This window comes from Macaca thibetana, chromosome 12, assembly GCF_024542745.1.
Source record: "Macaca thibetana thibetana isolate TM-01 chromosome 12, ASM2454274v1, whole genome shotgun sequence".
Classification (NCBI taxonomy): Eukaryota; Metazoa; Chordata; class Mammalia; order Primates; family Cercopithecidae; genus Macaca; species Macaca thibetana.
The window spans coordinates 104,627,753-104,643,795 of NC_065589.1; the positions used below are offsets into that span (position 1 = coordinate 104,627,753).

Sequence of the window (16,043 nt, forward strand, 5' to 3'; positions counted from 1 at the left end):
TTAACACTTTTTAGTTGTATTAACAGAAACCAAATCTAGCCAGTTTATACCTAAAGCGCCTCAGGGAAAGTGGTTATTTCATGGAATCTAAGGGTAGGGAAGCAGATGGAATTCAGAACTAAAGGCTGGAGTTCCGTAGTGACCCAAGTAGTCTTCTCTCTACCGATTTATCTCCCTCTCAGGGCATGTCTGTTTTATTCTGCTCCTTTGCTATAGAATGGCTTCTTTGCTTCTCAGGCAAGATATTAGAAAATAGCTTCTAAAAGCTCTCCCCTAGTCAATATATCAGACAGATGTATCTGGAATCTGAAATTCCCTGGGAAAGGGGCTCGTTGACTCAGTTTCAGTCAAGGGCCCATTCCTGGTCCAATCAACTATAACAGGGCAGGGAATGGGAGGTATGTAGTAGGAGGCACCATATTTACTAATGTGATTTCTGGGAAACTCACCATTATAACCAAAGGGATCTGGAGGCCAAGGAGGAAGTTTTTTCTCAGAAAAGGGGAAAGTGGATTGTATAATCAATAGAAGACGGGTCATCTTAGAAAGCTATGATAATAGCTATTATTTATTAAGGATGTACAGCAGTCTTTTTTTAAAAAAAGTTTTTATTTTAAAATGATTATATATTTACAGAAGAATTGTGCAGATGAGAGAATGCCTGAATAGCTTTCATCCAACTTCCCCTAACATTAGTCTTTTATGTAACCATGATATATTTACTAAAACTAAGACTTAACATTGGCATACTATTATATTATATAAACTGCAGACTTTATTCAGGTTTCACAAGTTTTTCTACCGATGTCTTTTTTTCTGCTCCAGAAATAAATACAGGATATTAGATATTGCATTAGTCATCATGACATCACAGTCTTCTCTAATCAGTCTCTCTTTGTCTTTATTACTTTGACAGTTTTGAAGAGTACTGGTCAGGTGTTTGTAGAGGGTCCCTGAACTTGGGGTTTTCTAATGTTTTCTCATTATTTGACTGAGGTTCTGGGCAAGAAGAATATCATGAAGGTGAAACATTCCCTGATAGCATCATATCATGTTATCAGAGGTATGTGATATCAACACGACTACTACCAGTGATATAAGCTTTCTTCACTGAAAACTTACAAGGAATTTGTGAACAAATGTTAAAAACATCACAGTAATTGATAAATATTTTGAGCATAATATTTTAAGGCTAAGCAAATATACTCTTTCATTATAAAGATATATAGAGATATATAAAGAGTATATATATATCTATATGAAGAGTATATAAATATAAATATACTCTTTCCTTATAAAGATCCGCCCACAAATTTGCTAAAATGCTATTCATGAATGCTATTCATCTATGGATCCTGCCTACAGCCATCACAGTTTGAGTATCCCAAATATAAAATTCCAAAATCCAAAACTTTTTGAGCACTGACAATGCTAAAACAAAATGCTCATTGGAGCATGCTGAATTTTGACTTTTCAGATTTCGGATGCTCAACCAGTAAATAAAATAAAAATATTCCAAAATCAAAAAAATTCTGAAATACTTTTGGCTCCTAGCATTTCAGATAAGGGTACCCAGCCTGTATCACAGTATGTAATGGTGATATTATTTTTCCTTAATTTCCTTTCTGTTTCTTTAAAATTCTTTTCTAAAGAATATTAATTTATTTTTCCCATTTTACTTATGTATTTAATCATTTGTTTAGATCAATATGTACTGGATATTTAATTTTGGGTGGTCATAATCCAGTATTATCTCTATTTATTGTGTTAAAATTATTCCATCTTTGTCCATTTAAAAATATTTCAGGTTGGCTCTTATGTCCTTTGTTATGTATCCATCCTTTGTTTTGTTGTTGTTAAAGCGCTTTCTTTTTTCTAGCACTACAAGATGGTCCAGATTTCTCTGTATTTTTGCTGCCCTGGTCCTAGAATCAGCCATTTCTCTAGGGAGTTCTTATTCTTTTTATTGGAGAATAGTATTTAGTAATTAAGATATGGATATTAGATGTGCTGATTGATATTGGAATACCTGCTTCTAAGTCCTCTCTGCTCACAAAGCTAAGAAATATGTATATGTATATTAAGTCATGCATACATACATACATATCAATAATTATTCCTAATCTATTTGCAAATATATTAAAGTAAACATGAGTTTATACTGATATCTCTGATTCTTAATTCAGTATCATGGGATTTATTTTAGCCTTTCCTCATCATTCCTTGGTAATTTTATGCTACAACAGTGACAAAAACTCATGCCAGGTGCTTTATCTATGATATAATATTAAATTGTCACAACTATGCTTTAAGTATGATCTCCATAACTGATGGAAAAGTTACAAACTTAGTAAGCTTTAGTCATTTGTCTAAGGCACAAAGAAAGTAAATGGTGCTTCATGGCAGTAGACCCAGCAGCAGGTCCACCTGTAAACATTATGGTGACCCTACCTTCCTCTAGACCCTGAAGATAGCCACACTCATCTGTGGACCCCAGTGGCAGCCCAGGCCAGCCACAAACCCCAATAGCAGGACTGACCCCTACAAATACCTGCAGCAGGCCCACCAAAGACACATATGCCTGTGAACACTGCCAGCCAACTGACTTGTGAACTGTGCCAGTTTATATACCTGGAATCTCTGACTGAGTTGACTGGCAAAGATCTTTCCCTGCTAACACCAGTTAGTAACAACTGGAAGAGATGACTGCTTCCTCAAGTGCATAGACATCAACAAAAGGTTACACAAATCCTGAAAAATCAGGCAACCATGATACCATCAAAGAAACCCAATAGAACACTAGTAAATGACAATAAAGAAATAGAGATCTAAAAAAAATTTGACAAAGAATTAAAAATAGTAGACTTAAGGAAACTTAAGGAGCTACAAGAGAACATAGACAATGAAACTAAATCAGGAAAATAATACATGAACAAAAGGAGAAGTTCAACAAAGAAATAGAAACCATAAGAAAGAATCAAACTGAAATCCTGGAACTAAAGAATACAATGTCTGGCCTGAAAAATTAACTAGCAATCTTCATTCCACAGCAGGCTAAATCAAACAGAAGGACTCGGTGAATTCAAAGACAGTTCATTTGAAATTATACAGTCAGAGGAACAAAAATGAAAAAGAACAAAGAAGAGTGAAAAATCCTGTGGGAGTTATGGAACACCATCAAATGAAACAATATACCCATTATGGAAGTCCAAGAAGGAAAAGAAAAAGAGAAATGGGAAGAAATCTTATTTTTAAAAATAATGGGCCAGGCACGGTTGCTCACACCTGTAATCTCAGCACTTTAGGAGGTGGGTGAATCCTGTGAGGTCAGGAGTTCGAGACCAGCCTGACTAACATGGTGAAACCCCATCTCTGCTGAAAATCCAAAAACTAACCAGGCATGGTGGCAGGGACCTGTAATCCCAGCTACTTGGAAATCTCAGATGGGAGAATTGCTTGAACCAGGGAGGTGGAAGTTGCAGTGGGCTGAGATTGTGCCATTGCACTCCACCCTGGGAGACAGAGTGAGACTGTCTCAAAAAGAAAAAAAAAATGACTAAAAATTTTCCAAATCTAGGTAAGAAAATAGACATTCTAATTTATGAAGCCCAAAGATTCCTAAATAGACTGAACCCGAAGAGGTATACTGGAGAAACATTATAATTAAGTTATAAAAGTCAGAATTTTAAAAACAGCAAGAGAAAAGAAACTTCTCACATAGAAGGGAACTTCTATCAGCAGACTTTGCAGCAGAAACGTTACAGGCCAGTATATCCACCTTCAGCAGTCTCAGCTCCACCAGCTGGAGAATAAATGGGATTTGCATGAACTCCACTCTGAACTGAAACAGAGATTGCAGTGTTAATATCCTTTTCTTCTGATCATTACTAACAGTTCCTCAGAAAATTAAATGTCAGAAGACAGAGAAGCACAGGAGGGTGAATTGTTGGCCCTGGAGATTATTTATGATGGAGATGAATTTAGAAAATAGAGTCTGTTCAAGGTAGAGAAACCAGGTTCTATTTGGATTTGCCACAGAATTTCAAGATATTTTTGAGCGCTATCTGCTCTATGCAAGCACTTAGACTTCCTATGGGAAGAACACCATGCCAGCATGGTCCTTTTCGCCTGGATGCAGTTTCTTAAGGAAGAGATCCTAGTGTACTTGAATATTGTCTCTCCTTTCGAGCTCATGGTGGGTTCTCAGAAAAAAGTATAGAGAATGACAGCTCAAGCCTCTCCTAACACAGAGCTAGATATTGGAGGAGCTGCTGGATCTAATGTAGACCAAGAGGAAATTGTGGATGAGAGAGCTGTGCGGATGTGGAATCACTGTCAAGTCTAATCCAGAAAATCTTGGACTTTGATTAAGCTCAGCACATAAAATGCTTTAATAGTAAATTTTTCCTTTGCCATATCTGTTTCTGTGAGAAGCTGGGCAGTGAATGCATGTACTTCTTGGAGGGCAGGTATGTATACTGCAAAGCTTGTCTGAAGGACTACTTTGAACTCCAGATCAGAGATGGTCAGGTCCAATGCCTCAACTACCCAGAACCAAAGTGCCCTTCGATGGCCACTCCTGATCAGGTCAAAGAGCTAGTGGGACCAGAGTTATTTGCCTGTTATCATTGCCTTCTCCTCTAGTCTACTTTGGACCTGATGGCACTTGTGGTATACTGCCCCCGCTCATGCTGCCAGCTGCCTGTCATGCAGAATCCTGGCTGCACCATGGGCATCTGCTCCAGCTGCAATTTTGCCTTCTGTACCTTGGGCAAATTGACCTACCCTGGGGTCTCTCTATGTAAGGTGACTGCAGATAAATTAATAGACTTATGAAACAAATCCCTGAATGCAGATGAGGCCAATAAAAGATTTTTGTTACAAAGGTATCATAAGAGGGTGATTCAGAAGGCACTGGAAGAGATGGAAAGTAAGGAGGGGTTAGAAAAGAACTCAAAGAGCTGCCACATTGTGGAACTCCCATAGAGAAATTAGATGAATGTAATAAGATGACATGTACTGACTGTATGCAATATTTCTGTTGGATTTGCATGGGTTCTTTCTCTAGAGCAGACTCTTACAAACATTTCATTGATCCTACCTCATCATGTTTTAATGGGCTGTTTCACGCTATGGATGTTAATGGAGACATTTGGGAAGATGGGATTGAAGACTAGTTAATGACTGCTCAAGATATGGAAGTGGATTGGTTTTCCCTAATCTTTTGTCAAATACACAAAGTAAACTTGCAGGATATTTATGGCACTATTCATTCACCCTTCCTGTGTAGAAGATATGGAAGAACAAGTCTTATATTTTCATGTGGTACTACTGATGAAGGTGCATTCGTACATTTTTTAATGTAATATAAGTTGAGCAAAATTATAAGCTGAAGCTTCAGAAAATGAAACAACAGAATATTAGATATAATGTGTGCAAATCTCTGAATTGTTAAAAATTAAATATTTATTTTCTTCCCAAAGCTTTAGGTAGGAAAAGAGGGGTCAAGAGTTAAACTTAGAGACTATTTTTTGTCTCTGAGAAGCATCCCTCTAAGGCATTCTGTTGGAGGTCCCTCAGAACTACTCCTTACAACTGGTGTGGGTTGAAGGCTTATGAAAATTATACTGTGACTCTGATCTAATTTACTCCATCTTAGTCACATTCCTTCCAACCTAAATTTCGGCCAAGTCAGTTCTCTTTGGAGGGACCCTATACTCTGTAACTGACTGGATGGTCCAGTGTTATTTTCATATACTGCTTTTCAGAATGGAAATTTACAATACTTTAAAAATATTTTTAATACCACAAATACTGTGGGGCACTTGATATTTATTAGTGTTGTATATGATCCACTGGTTTCAGGCCAAATCTAGAATTTAGTGATACTGGCTCAGAAGAATTTAAGTTCTATTCAACCTTCCTGGGCATTAGAGTCTAGATTCAAAATGACTTGTCTTTACTACTTTTGTTCCACATTCCCTCTCTTTACCTTTGCCCTACCTTCTGTTTGTAAGGATAATTTTAATATTAATTCCAGCAACACCTGTTTTTATTTCCTCTGCTGGAATAGGAGAAAGCCTAATATATTCCCAAGTTGAAAGTTCTTGAATTATCCACATTTCACACCATACATGCCTATAGTGACAGTATACAAACTGTCTATTCCACTGTAGTTCCAGTCTTAACTTTCTGAATTCTTTTTAAATATCTTCTCTAACAAGCTATGGGAATTGGGCTTCCTATTTTTTTTTTTTTTTTTTTTGCAATGGCAGTGTTTTGGGTGATAATTTTGGATTGATACCTATTCCTTTTTCTGGGTTTTCTTGGCTTTTTGAAAAATTGTCTTTTCTAATAGTTTGGTGGGTGGCTTGGTAGCAAAGTAAGATTTTTTGGAAAAGAGTACAGAAAAATTGAACTGCTGCTCGAGAATATATTCTTTCTTCCTACTTTGTCATTGAAAATTGAGGAATCCCTTTTAACTGTTTTAGGTGTGTATATCCAAAGAGTGAGTGAGGACTATGTTTCCGAATTGTCAAAGAGGATGCTTAAACTTAAAAATAAAAATAAATTTTAAAATCATGTTACTAAAAAGAAAGAAACATTACAGGTCAGGAAAGAATGGGATAATATATTCAGCATACTGAAAGGAAAAAAATCTGTATTATATTGCTGATGCTGAGTGTCTGTATTATACCCAACTAAACTGTCCTTTAAAAATGATGAAGAGTTACTTTCCCAAACTAACAAAAGCTAAAGGAGTTTGTCAGCACTAGATTAACAGTGAAATGAAAAAAAGAAGTTAAGCAGCACCACCAAGACATATGAAATTATAAATTTCACTGTAAAGGTCAATATAAAGATAAACACAGAATATTGTAATATTGTAATGGTGACACATAAATTACTTTTAACACTATAATGAGTTAAAGGGTAACATTATTAAGAATTCCAGTAACAATAGAAATTTGTTAATGTAAACATAATATAAAAAAGAATATCTGACATCAATAACATAAAGTTGTGGGGGAGTAAAGTGTAAACTTCTGCATGCAATTGTAGTTAAAATGTTGTCAGCTTCAAGTAGACTGTCACAATTATAAAATGTTCAATTCAAACCTTATTGTAACCATAAGAAAAAACCTCCAGTAGATACATCAAAGATAAAGAGAAAAGAATCAAAATATATAACTGCAAAAGCCATCAAAACACAATAAAGATAACAAGAGAGGAAGAAAGGAAGAGGAGAACTATAAAAGAGTCAGAAAACAATTAACAAAATGTCAAGTTAATTGTAGTGTTCTTACCTATCACTAATTACTTTAAATTTAAAGGGCTAAACTCCCCTATCAAAAGACATAAATGGCTGAGTGGACTTAAAAAAACAGGTAATACCCAAATACACACTGTGTGCAAGAGACCCAGTTTAAGTTTAAGGACACACATAGACTAAAAGTGAAGGGGTGGCAAAAGATACTCCATGTAAAAAGTAACCAAAATAGAGCAGGAGTGGCTACATTGGATCAGACAAAATACACTTTAAATCAAATAATTACACAAGAGATAAATAAGGTCATTAAATGATGATAAAGGGTCAATTTTATTAAAAAATAAACAATTATAAATATATATTCACCCAACATCAAAGACCCTAAGTATATAAGTATATAAAGCAAACATTTTGTAATCGAAAGAAGAAATGGAAACATAATACTAGTAAGTAATTTTTCTTTTTTTTTGCTTGTTTGTTTTTTGTTTTTTTTGAGGCGGAGTCTCGCTCTGTGGCCCACGCTGGAGTGCAGTGGCTAGATCTCGGCTCACTGCAAGCTCCGCCTCCCGGGTTTACGCCATTCTACCTCAGCCTCCCAAGTAGCTGGGACTACAGGCGCCCGCCACCTCGCCCGGCTAGTTTTTTGTATTTTTTAGTAGAGACGGGGTTTCACCGGGTTAGCCAGGATGGTCTCGATCTTCTAACCTCGTGATCCGCCCGTCTCGGCCTCCCAAAGTGCTGGGATTACAGGCTTGAGCTACCGTGCCCGGCCTTTTTTTTTTTTTTTTTTTTTTTTAGATGGAGTCTCACTCTGTTGCCAGGCTGGAGTGCAGTGGCATGATCTTGGCTCGCTGCAACCTCTGACTCCCTGGTTCAAACAATTCTCCTGCCTCAGCCTCTGAAGTAGCTGGGATTACAGGTACGTGCCACCATGTCCAGCTAATTTTTTTTTTTTTTTTTTGTATTTTTGGTAGAGACGGGTTTCACCATGTTGGCCAGGATGGTCTCGAACTCCTGACCTCGTGATCCGCCTGCCTCGGCCTCCCAAAGTACTGGGATTACAGGTGTGAGCCACTGAGCCTGGCCATAAGTAACTTTAATACCTCACTCTCAATAAAGGATAGATCATCCAGATAGAAAATCAATAAAACAGCAGAACTGAAGAATACTATAGGCTAAATGGACTTAACAGACATATATAGAACATTCTACTTAATATCAGCACAATATTCATTCTTCCCAAATACACATAAACATTCTCCAGCATAGAGTCCATGCTAGATCACAAAACAATTCTCAACAAATTCAATAAAATTAAAATCATCTAAAGTATTTTACCTGATCATAATGGAATGAAACTAGAACTCAATAATAGAAAGAAACTGGGAAAATTCACAAAAATGTGGAAATTAAACAACACATACTTAAATAACTATTGGGTCAAATAAAAATAAAAAAGGAAATTAAAAAATATCTTGAAACAAACAAAAACAAAACATACCCAAACTTTTGGGATATAGGCAAAGCAGTACTGAAAGGGAAGTTTATAGAAATAAACATATGCATTTAAAAAGAAGAAAGATCTCAAATTAACAAGGTAACTTTGGACCTCAAGAAACTAGAAAAAGAAAAAATGAAGCCCCAACTTAGCAGAAGAAAAGAAAAAAATAGAGTAGAAATAAATGAAATACAGAATAGGAAAACAATAGAAAAAAAATGACATTCTTTATTCTTTGAAAAGATAACGAAGATTAACAAACCTAGACTAAGGACAAAAGAGAAGATTCAAATAAAATCAGGAATGAAAGTAGCGATATTGCAATTGATGTCACCAAAATCAAAAGGATCACAGGGACTCTGACAATTATACATCAGCAGATTGAACAAACTAGAAGAAATGTATAATTCCTAGAAACATGCAACATACCAACACATAATAAAGAAGAAATAGCACTTCTGAACAGATCAATAACAAAGACTTTGAAGCAGTAATAATAATAATAATAATAATAATAATAATAATAATAAAACTTTCAATAAATAAAAGCCCAGAACAAGATGGCTTCAGGGATAATTTTATCAGACATTTAAAGAAGAAGACATACCAATTTGTCATAAACTTATAAAAAAATAAAAGAACAAGAAACATTTCCAAATTCAGTTTTTGATGCATCATTCAGCTACCAAAGACACCACAAGAAAAGGAACTATAGGCTAATATCTTTTATAAAAATAGATGCAAAAATTTTCACAAAATACTAACCAACCAAATTCAACAGCACATTTAAAAGGATCATACACTACGACAAAGTAGGATTTATTTTTGGGATGCAACGATGGTTTACATTAACAGAATGAAGAGTAAAAATCACATTATAATCTCAATAGATTTAAGAAAAGCATTTGATAGAATTCAACACTCTTCCGTAATAAAAACTCAACATTTACGTATAGAAGGAACTGACTTCAATACAATAAAGGTCATTTATGATTAGCCCACAGCTAACATCATACCAATGGTGAAAAGCTGAAAGCTTTCCCTCTAACATCCAGAACATGGTAAGGATGCCACGCTTGCCTCTCCTATTCACCATAATATTGGAAGTCCTAGCCATAGCAAATAGGCAAGACAAAGAAGTAAAAGACATCCAAGTGACAAAGGAAGAAGTAAAATTGTCCTGATTGCAAATGATGTCATCTTATTTGTAGAAAGCCTAAAGATGCCACAAAAATACTATAAGAATTGATAAATAGATTCAGTAAAGTTTCAGGACACAAAATCAACATGTAAAATTCAATTGCACTATGATACACCAGCAAGGAATTTTCTGAAAAGGAAATTAAGAAAAAATTCTACTTACAATAGCGTCAAAAGAGGTAAAATACTTAGGAATAAACTTAACCCAGGAGGCAAAAGACTTTTTATACTGAAAATTATAAAATATTGTGGAAAAAATTAAAAACATGAATTAATCGAAGGATGTTTGTGTTCATGAATTAGAAGAATTAATATTGTTAAAATCTGTATACTTTTCAAAATAATCTATACATTCAATGAAATATTTATTAAAATCCTGATGACAATTTTTGCAGGCATAGAAAAAAAAATTCTAAAGTTTATTTGGAACCAAAAAAGACCCTGAGTAGCCAGTGTAATTTTGAGAATAAAGAACAAAGTTGTTCATACTCTCTGATTTCATAATATATAATAAGCTACAGAAATAAATTCACTATGGTACTTACTGAAATGCAGCCATGTAGATAAATGAAACAGAACAGAGAGCCCAGAAACAAAACCATACACATAAAGTCAACTAATGTTTGATCATGGTCTCAAGAATACTTAATGGGGAAAAGAGAGTCTCTTCAATAAATGGTATTAGGAAAACTGGATACCCACTGGCAAAAAGAATGACTTTAGATTCTTATCTCACACCATATACAAAAATCAACTCAAAATGATTTAAGGGCTTAAATGCAAATCCTGAAGCAAAACTCTTAGAAGAAAAGAGAGTAAAAGCTTCCAGACATTGGATTTGACAATGATTTCTTGGATATGACACCAAAAGCATAGGTAACAAAAGCAAGCATAGACAAGTGGGATTACATCAAACCAAGAAGCTTCTTCACAACGAAGAGAACACTCAACAGAAAGTAAAGACAACCTACTGAATGGGTGACAGTATTTGGAAATCATCCATTTGATAAGGAGTTAATATCCAAAATATATAAGATTGAGCAGATATTTCACTAAAGAAGACATATAAATAGTCAACAAGTATATGCAAAGGTACTCAACATCACTAATTGTCAGGGGAATGCAAATCAAAACAATGGTATATCACCTGGCACCAGTTTAAAAGGCTATTATTTTTAAACCCGAGAGACAGCAAGTTTTGTCAAGGATGTAGGGAAAAGGGAACCCTGTACAGTGTTAGTGGGAATGTATTAATATATTATTAATGTAATAACTTGGTGCAGCCGCTATTGAAAACAGTATGGAGTTTCCTTAAAAAGTAAAAATATAATTACCATATGATTCAGCAATCCTCTTTCTGGGTATTTATTCAAAGAAATTGAAATCTGGATCTCAAAAATATATCTGCACTGTCATGTTCATTGCAGCATTACTCACAATAGCCAAGATATGGAAATACTCTAAATGTCCATAGACAAATGGAAGGATAAAGAAAATGTGGTATATTCATATAATGGAATATGATTAACCTTACACAAGAAGGAAATCTTGCCATTGCGATATGAATGGATCTAAAAGACATTATGCTAAGTGGAATAAGCGGGCACAGGAGGGCAAGTACTGCATAAAAATATGTTTATGAGGAATCCAAAATAATAAAACTCATAGAACCAGAGAGTAGAATAGTGGTCATCTGAGGCTAGGAAGAGGGGAAAGGAAGAGGTGCCATTCAAAGGGTACAAAATTTTAGTTATGCAAGATAAGTAAGTTCTGGAGGTCTACTGTACCACACAGGGCCCATAGTTAGTTAACAATAATGTATAGTATACTTAAAAATTTGCTAAGAGGGTAGATCGTTTGTTAAGACCTCTTACCACAAAAGAAAAACCTTATAAATGATTAAAAATAAAAATAATAAAGATGGCAGGAGGAAATGTTGAGAAGTGATGAGTAAGTTTATAGCCTTGGTTGTGATGATGGTTTCAAGATTATACACTTATCTCTAAACTCATCAAGTTGTGTACATTAATTATGTGCAGTTTTTTGTATGCTAATCATCTCCAACAAAATGTTTAAAAAAGAAATGGGTTGAGCCCATGCATTGTAAAACAGTTACCTTAATGTCATACTGAAGTGTTGCTTATCATTGACTACACACTTAATAGAACTATCCTTGTGAAGATATTTTTAGAGCTGATCTTTTTTAAAAACAGATTGAGATACAACTTATATCTTACAACATATACCCTTTTAGACTGTATAATTAAGTGCTTTTTAGTATATTCACAGTGCCTTGCAACCATCAACACTAATTTTTGGACATTTTAATCTTCCCTCCTAGCCAAAACCGCATAGCCATTAGCTTTCTCTTTTCCTTACTCATTAACCCCAGGCTATAGAAACCACTAATCTAGATATGTCTCTGTATATGTACCATTTCAGGACATTTTGAATAAATGAAATAACATAATATGTGGTCTTTTGTGATTGACTTTTTACTTAGCATAATATTTCAAGATTCATACACATTATAGCATTAGTACTTATTTTCTTTTTAAGAAATTGACCATTTTTTAAGAACAGTTTTAGATTCACAGCAAAACTGAGCAGAAGGTACAGAGATATCTCATATGTCCCTCTGCCCCTGTACTTGTGTGGCCTCCTCCATTGCCAACATCCTCCATTGAGTGGTACATTTGCTGTAATTGATGAGGTTACACTGACACATCACCATCACCCAACGTCCATAGTTTAACTTAGGGTTTACTCTTGATGTTGTACATCCTATGAGCTTGGACAAATTTTTAATTACACATACCATACAGAGTATAATACTATAGTATGACACTATATTAACCCCCCGACTCCTGAAAACCATTGATCTTTTTACTATCTTCATAGTTTTGCCTTTTACAGAATGTCATATCGTTGGAAACATACAGTATGTAGCCTTTTCAGATTGGCTTCTTTCACTTAGTAATATGCATTTGTATTTCCTCCCTTTTTATGGCCTGATAACTTAATTGTTTTTGACATTAAATAACAATTCATTGTGCCTGGACGTACCATAATTTATCCGTTCACCTACTGAGGGACGTCTTACTTGCTTCCAAGTTTTGGCAATTAGGAATAAAGCTGCAATAAACATCCATGTATAGGTTTTTGTGTGGAAGTAAGTTTTCAGCTCCTTTGAATAGATACCAAGGAGTGCAATTGTGTGGCTGACTGCCATGGTTACTACTTGAGACCGCCACTATGACAGTTACTACTGTTACTACTTGAGACCGTCATTATGACACTGAATGAAGGGATGAACGTAGACATGAAAACTTAAGACAAAAGAAACTGTTTTAAAGGAAGGGGTCAGGAGAAGAAGAAGAGAGCTACCTGCTTCTAGTGAGCAAAGGCAGCACCCAAGCTTCAACAGCCCGTCGTATTTATTGGGGAGAAAGAGCAGGGGGAAGAGGTGATGATTGGTCAGCTGCTTAATTGATCACAGGTTCATATTATTGGTAACAGGCTTCCTATGTGCGTACTCACAAGAAACACTCGTGCCTGGGTTGTGACTGCCCTCAGCATTCCTTCTGGGCAGCAGATACAGTTTGTCAGTTTGCCAACATTCTGCATTTTATATAGCTTTGTAGGAAACTGCCAAACTGTCTTCCAAAGTGGCTGTATTATTTTGCATTGCCACCAACAGTGAATGAGAGTTCTCATGGCTCTACATGCTCTCCAGCACCTGGTAGTGTTAGTGTTCTGGATTTTGGCCATTCTAATGGGTGTGTAGAGGTATCTTATTTATGTTTTAATTTATATTTCCCTGATTATGACATTGCTTATTTGCTCCCTGTATATCTTCATTTATGATGTGTCTGTTAAGTCTTTGGCTCATTTTAAAATCAGGTTATTTTCTTATTGTTGAGTTTTATGTGTTCTTTGCATGTTTTGGATAAGAGTCTTTCATCAGATATGTTGTTTGCAAATACTTCCTTTCGGTTTTAGGCTTCTCTTTCTATTCTATTGACAATTATTATCACAGAGCAGTTTTTTTAATTTTTATTTTTTGTGAGTGCACAGTAAGTATATATATTTATGGGGTACATGAGATATTTTGATATAGGCATGCAATGTGTAATAATCACATTAGAGTCAATGAGGTATCCATCATATCGAGCATTTATCCTTTGTGTTACAAACAAACCAATTATGCCCTTTTAGTTATTTTAAAATGTACAATTAAATTATTATTGACTATAGTCACCCTTGTTCTATATTTGACTATATTTCACTATTATTGACTGTAGTCACCCTTGTGCTATATTCTTGTATTTGTGCTACCAAATACTAGATCTTATTCATTCTATTTATTATACCCATTAACCATTTCCACTAGCTCCCAACCTTCACTACCCTTCCCAGCCCCAGATAACCATTATTCTACTCTCTATCTCCATTAGTCCAGTTGTTTTAAATTTAGCTTCCAAAATGAGTGAGAACATGTGAAGTTTGTCTTTCTGTGCCTGGCTTATTTCATTTGACATAATGACCTTCAGTTCCATACATGTTGTTGCAAATGACAGGATCTCATTTTTTTTTTTTTTTTTTATGTTTGAAATGTGTATATAATCATCCACTGTGTATATGTACCACATTTTCTTTATCCATTCACTGGTTGATGGACAGTTAGGTTGCTTCCAAATCTTGGTGGTTGTGAAGTGCTGCAATAAACATGGAAATGCAGATACCACTTTTATATACTCATTTCCTTTATTTTGAGTACCTAGCAATAGGATTGATGGATCATATGGTAGCTCTGTTTTTCATTTTTTTTTTTTTTTAGTAACCTCCAACTGTTCTCTATAGTGGCTTTACTAGTTTACATTCTCACCAACAGAGTAGGAGGTTTCCCTTTTCTCTACATCTTTGCCAGCATTTGTTATTGCCAGAGTTTTGGATAAAAGTCACTGGGGAAATACAGTCTCTTTCTGTACTTTCTGCAATGTACAGAAAGTGTACAGTAAGTAAGATGATGTCTCTGTTTTGATTTTCATTTCTCTGATGATCAATGATGTTGAGCACGTTTTTATATCTGTCATTTGTGTATCTTCTTTTGAGAAATGTCTATTTAGATATTCTGCCTATTTTAAAAATCAGATTACAAGTTTTTTTTTCTATAGAGTTGTTTCAACTCCTTATATCAGCTGATTATTAATCTCTTATCAGATGGGTAGTTTGAAAATATTTTCTCACATTCTGTGGGTTGCCCCTTTACTTTGTTGATTGTTTGCTATGTAGAAGCTTTTTGACTTGCTGTGATCCCGTTTGTCCTTTTTGTCCTTTTTGCTTTGGTTACCTGTGCTTATGGAGTATTACTCAAGAAATCTTTGCCAACTGAATGTCCTGGAGAGTTTCCTCAATGTTTCCTTGTAGTAGTTTTATAGTTTGAGGTTTTAGATTTAAGTATTTAATCTATTTTGACTTGATCAGCTTGATTTTTGTATATAGTGGGAGATAGGGGTCTGGTTTTCTTCTTCTGCCTATAGATACCTGTTTTTTTCAGGACCATTTATGGAAAACACTGTACTTTCCCAATGTATGTCCTCAGTACCTTTGCTGAAAATGAGTTCCTGTAAATGTATGGACTTTTTTCTGGGTTCCCTATTCTGTTCCATTGGTCTATGAGTCTGTTTTTATACCAGTGCCATACTATTTTGTTTACTATAGCTCTGTAGTATAATTTGAAGTCAGGTAATATAATTCACCCAGTTTTGTTCTTTTTGTTCAGGATAGCTTTGGCTATTCTGGATCTTTTGTGGTTCCATATAAGTTTTTGGAGTTTTTTCTTTTCTATTTCTGTGAAGATTGTCATGGGTATTTTGATAGGGGATTGCGTTTAATCTGTAGATTGCTTTGGGTAGTATGGATATTTTAACAATATTGATTCTTATAATTCATGACTATATAATATCTTTCCATTTTTTGTGTCTTCTTAAATTTCTTGCATCAGTGATTTATAGTTTTCATTGTAGAGGCTTTTCACTTATTTGGTTAAGTTAATTCCGAGGTATTTAATTT

General features: G+C 34.9%; 1 protein-coding gene and 1 pseudogene across 1 annotated transcript in view; both read left to right on the top strand.

The window, feature by feature from the left end:
• Nucleotides 1–16,043, top strand: part of HNMT (histamine N-methyltransferase) — a 1,236,603-nt gene that overhangs the window by 619,186 nt on the left and 601,374 nt on the right. The window lies entirely within an intron of this gene.
• LOC126932239 (E3 ubiquitin-protein ligase RNF14-like) lies at nucleotides 4,100–5,177 on the top strand (annotated as a pseudogene).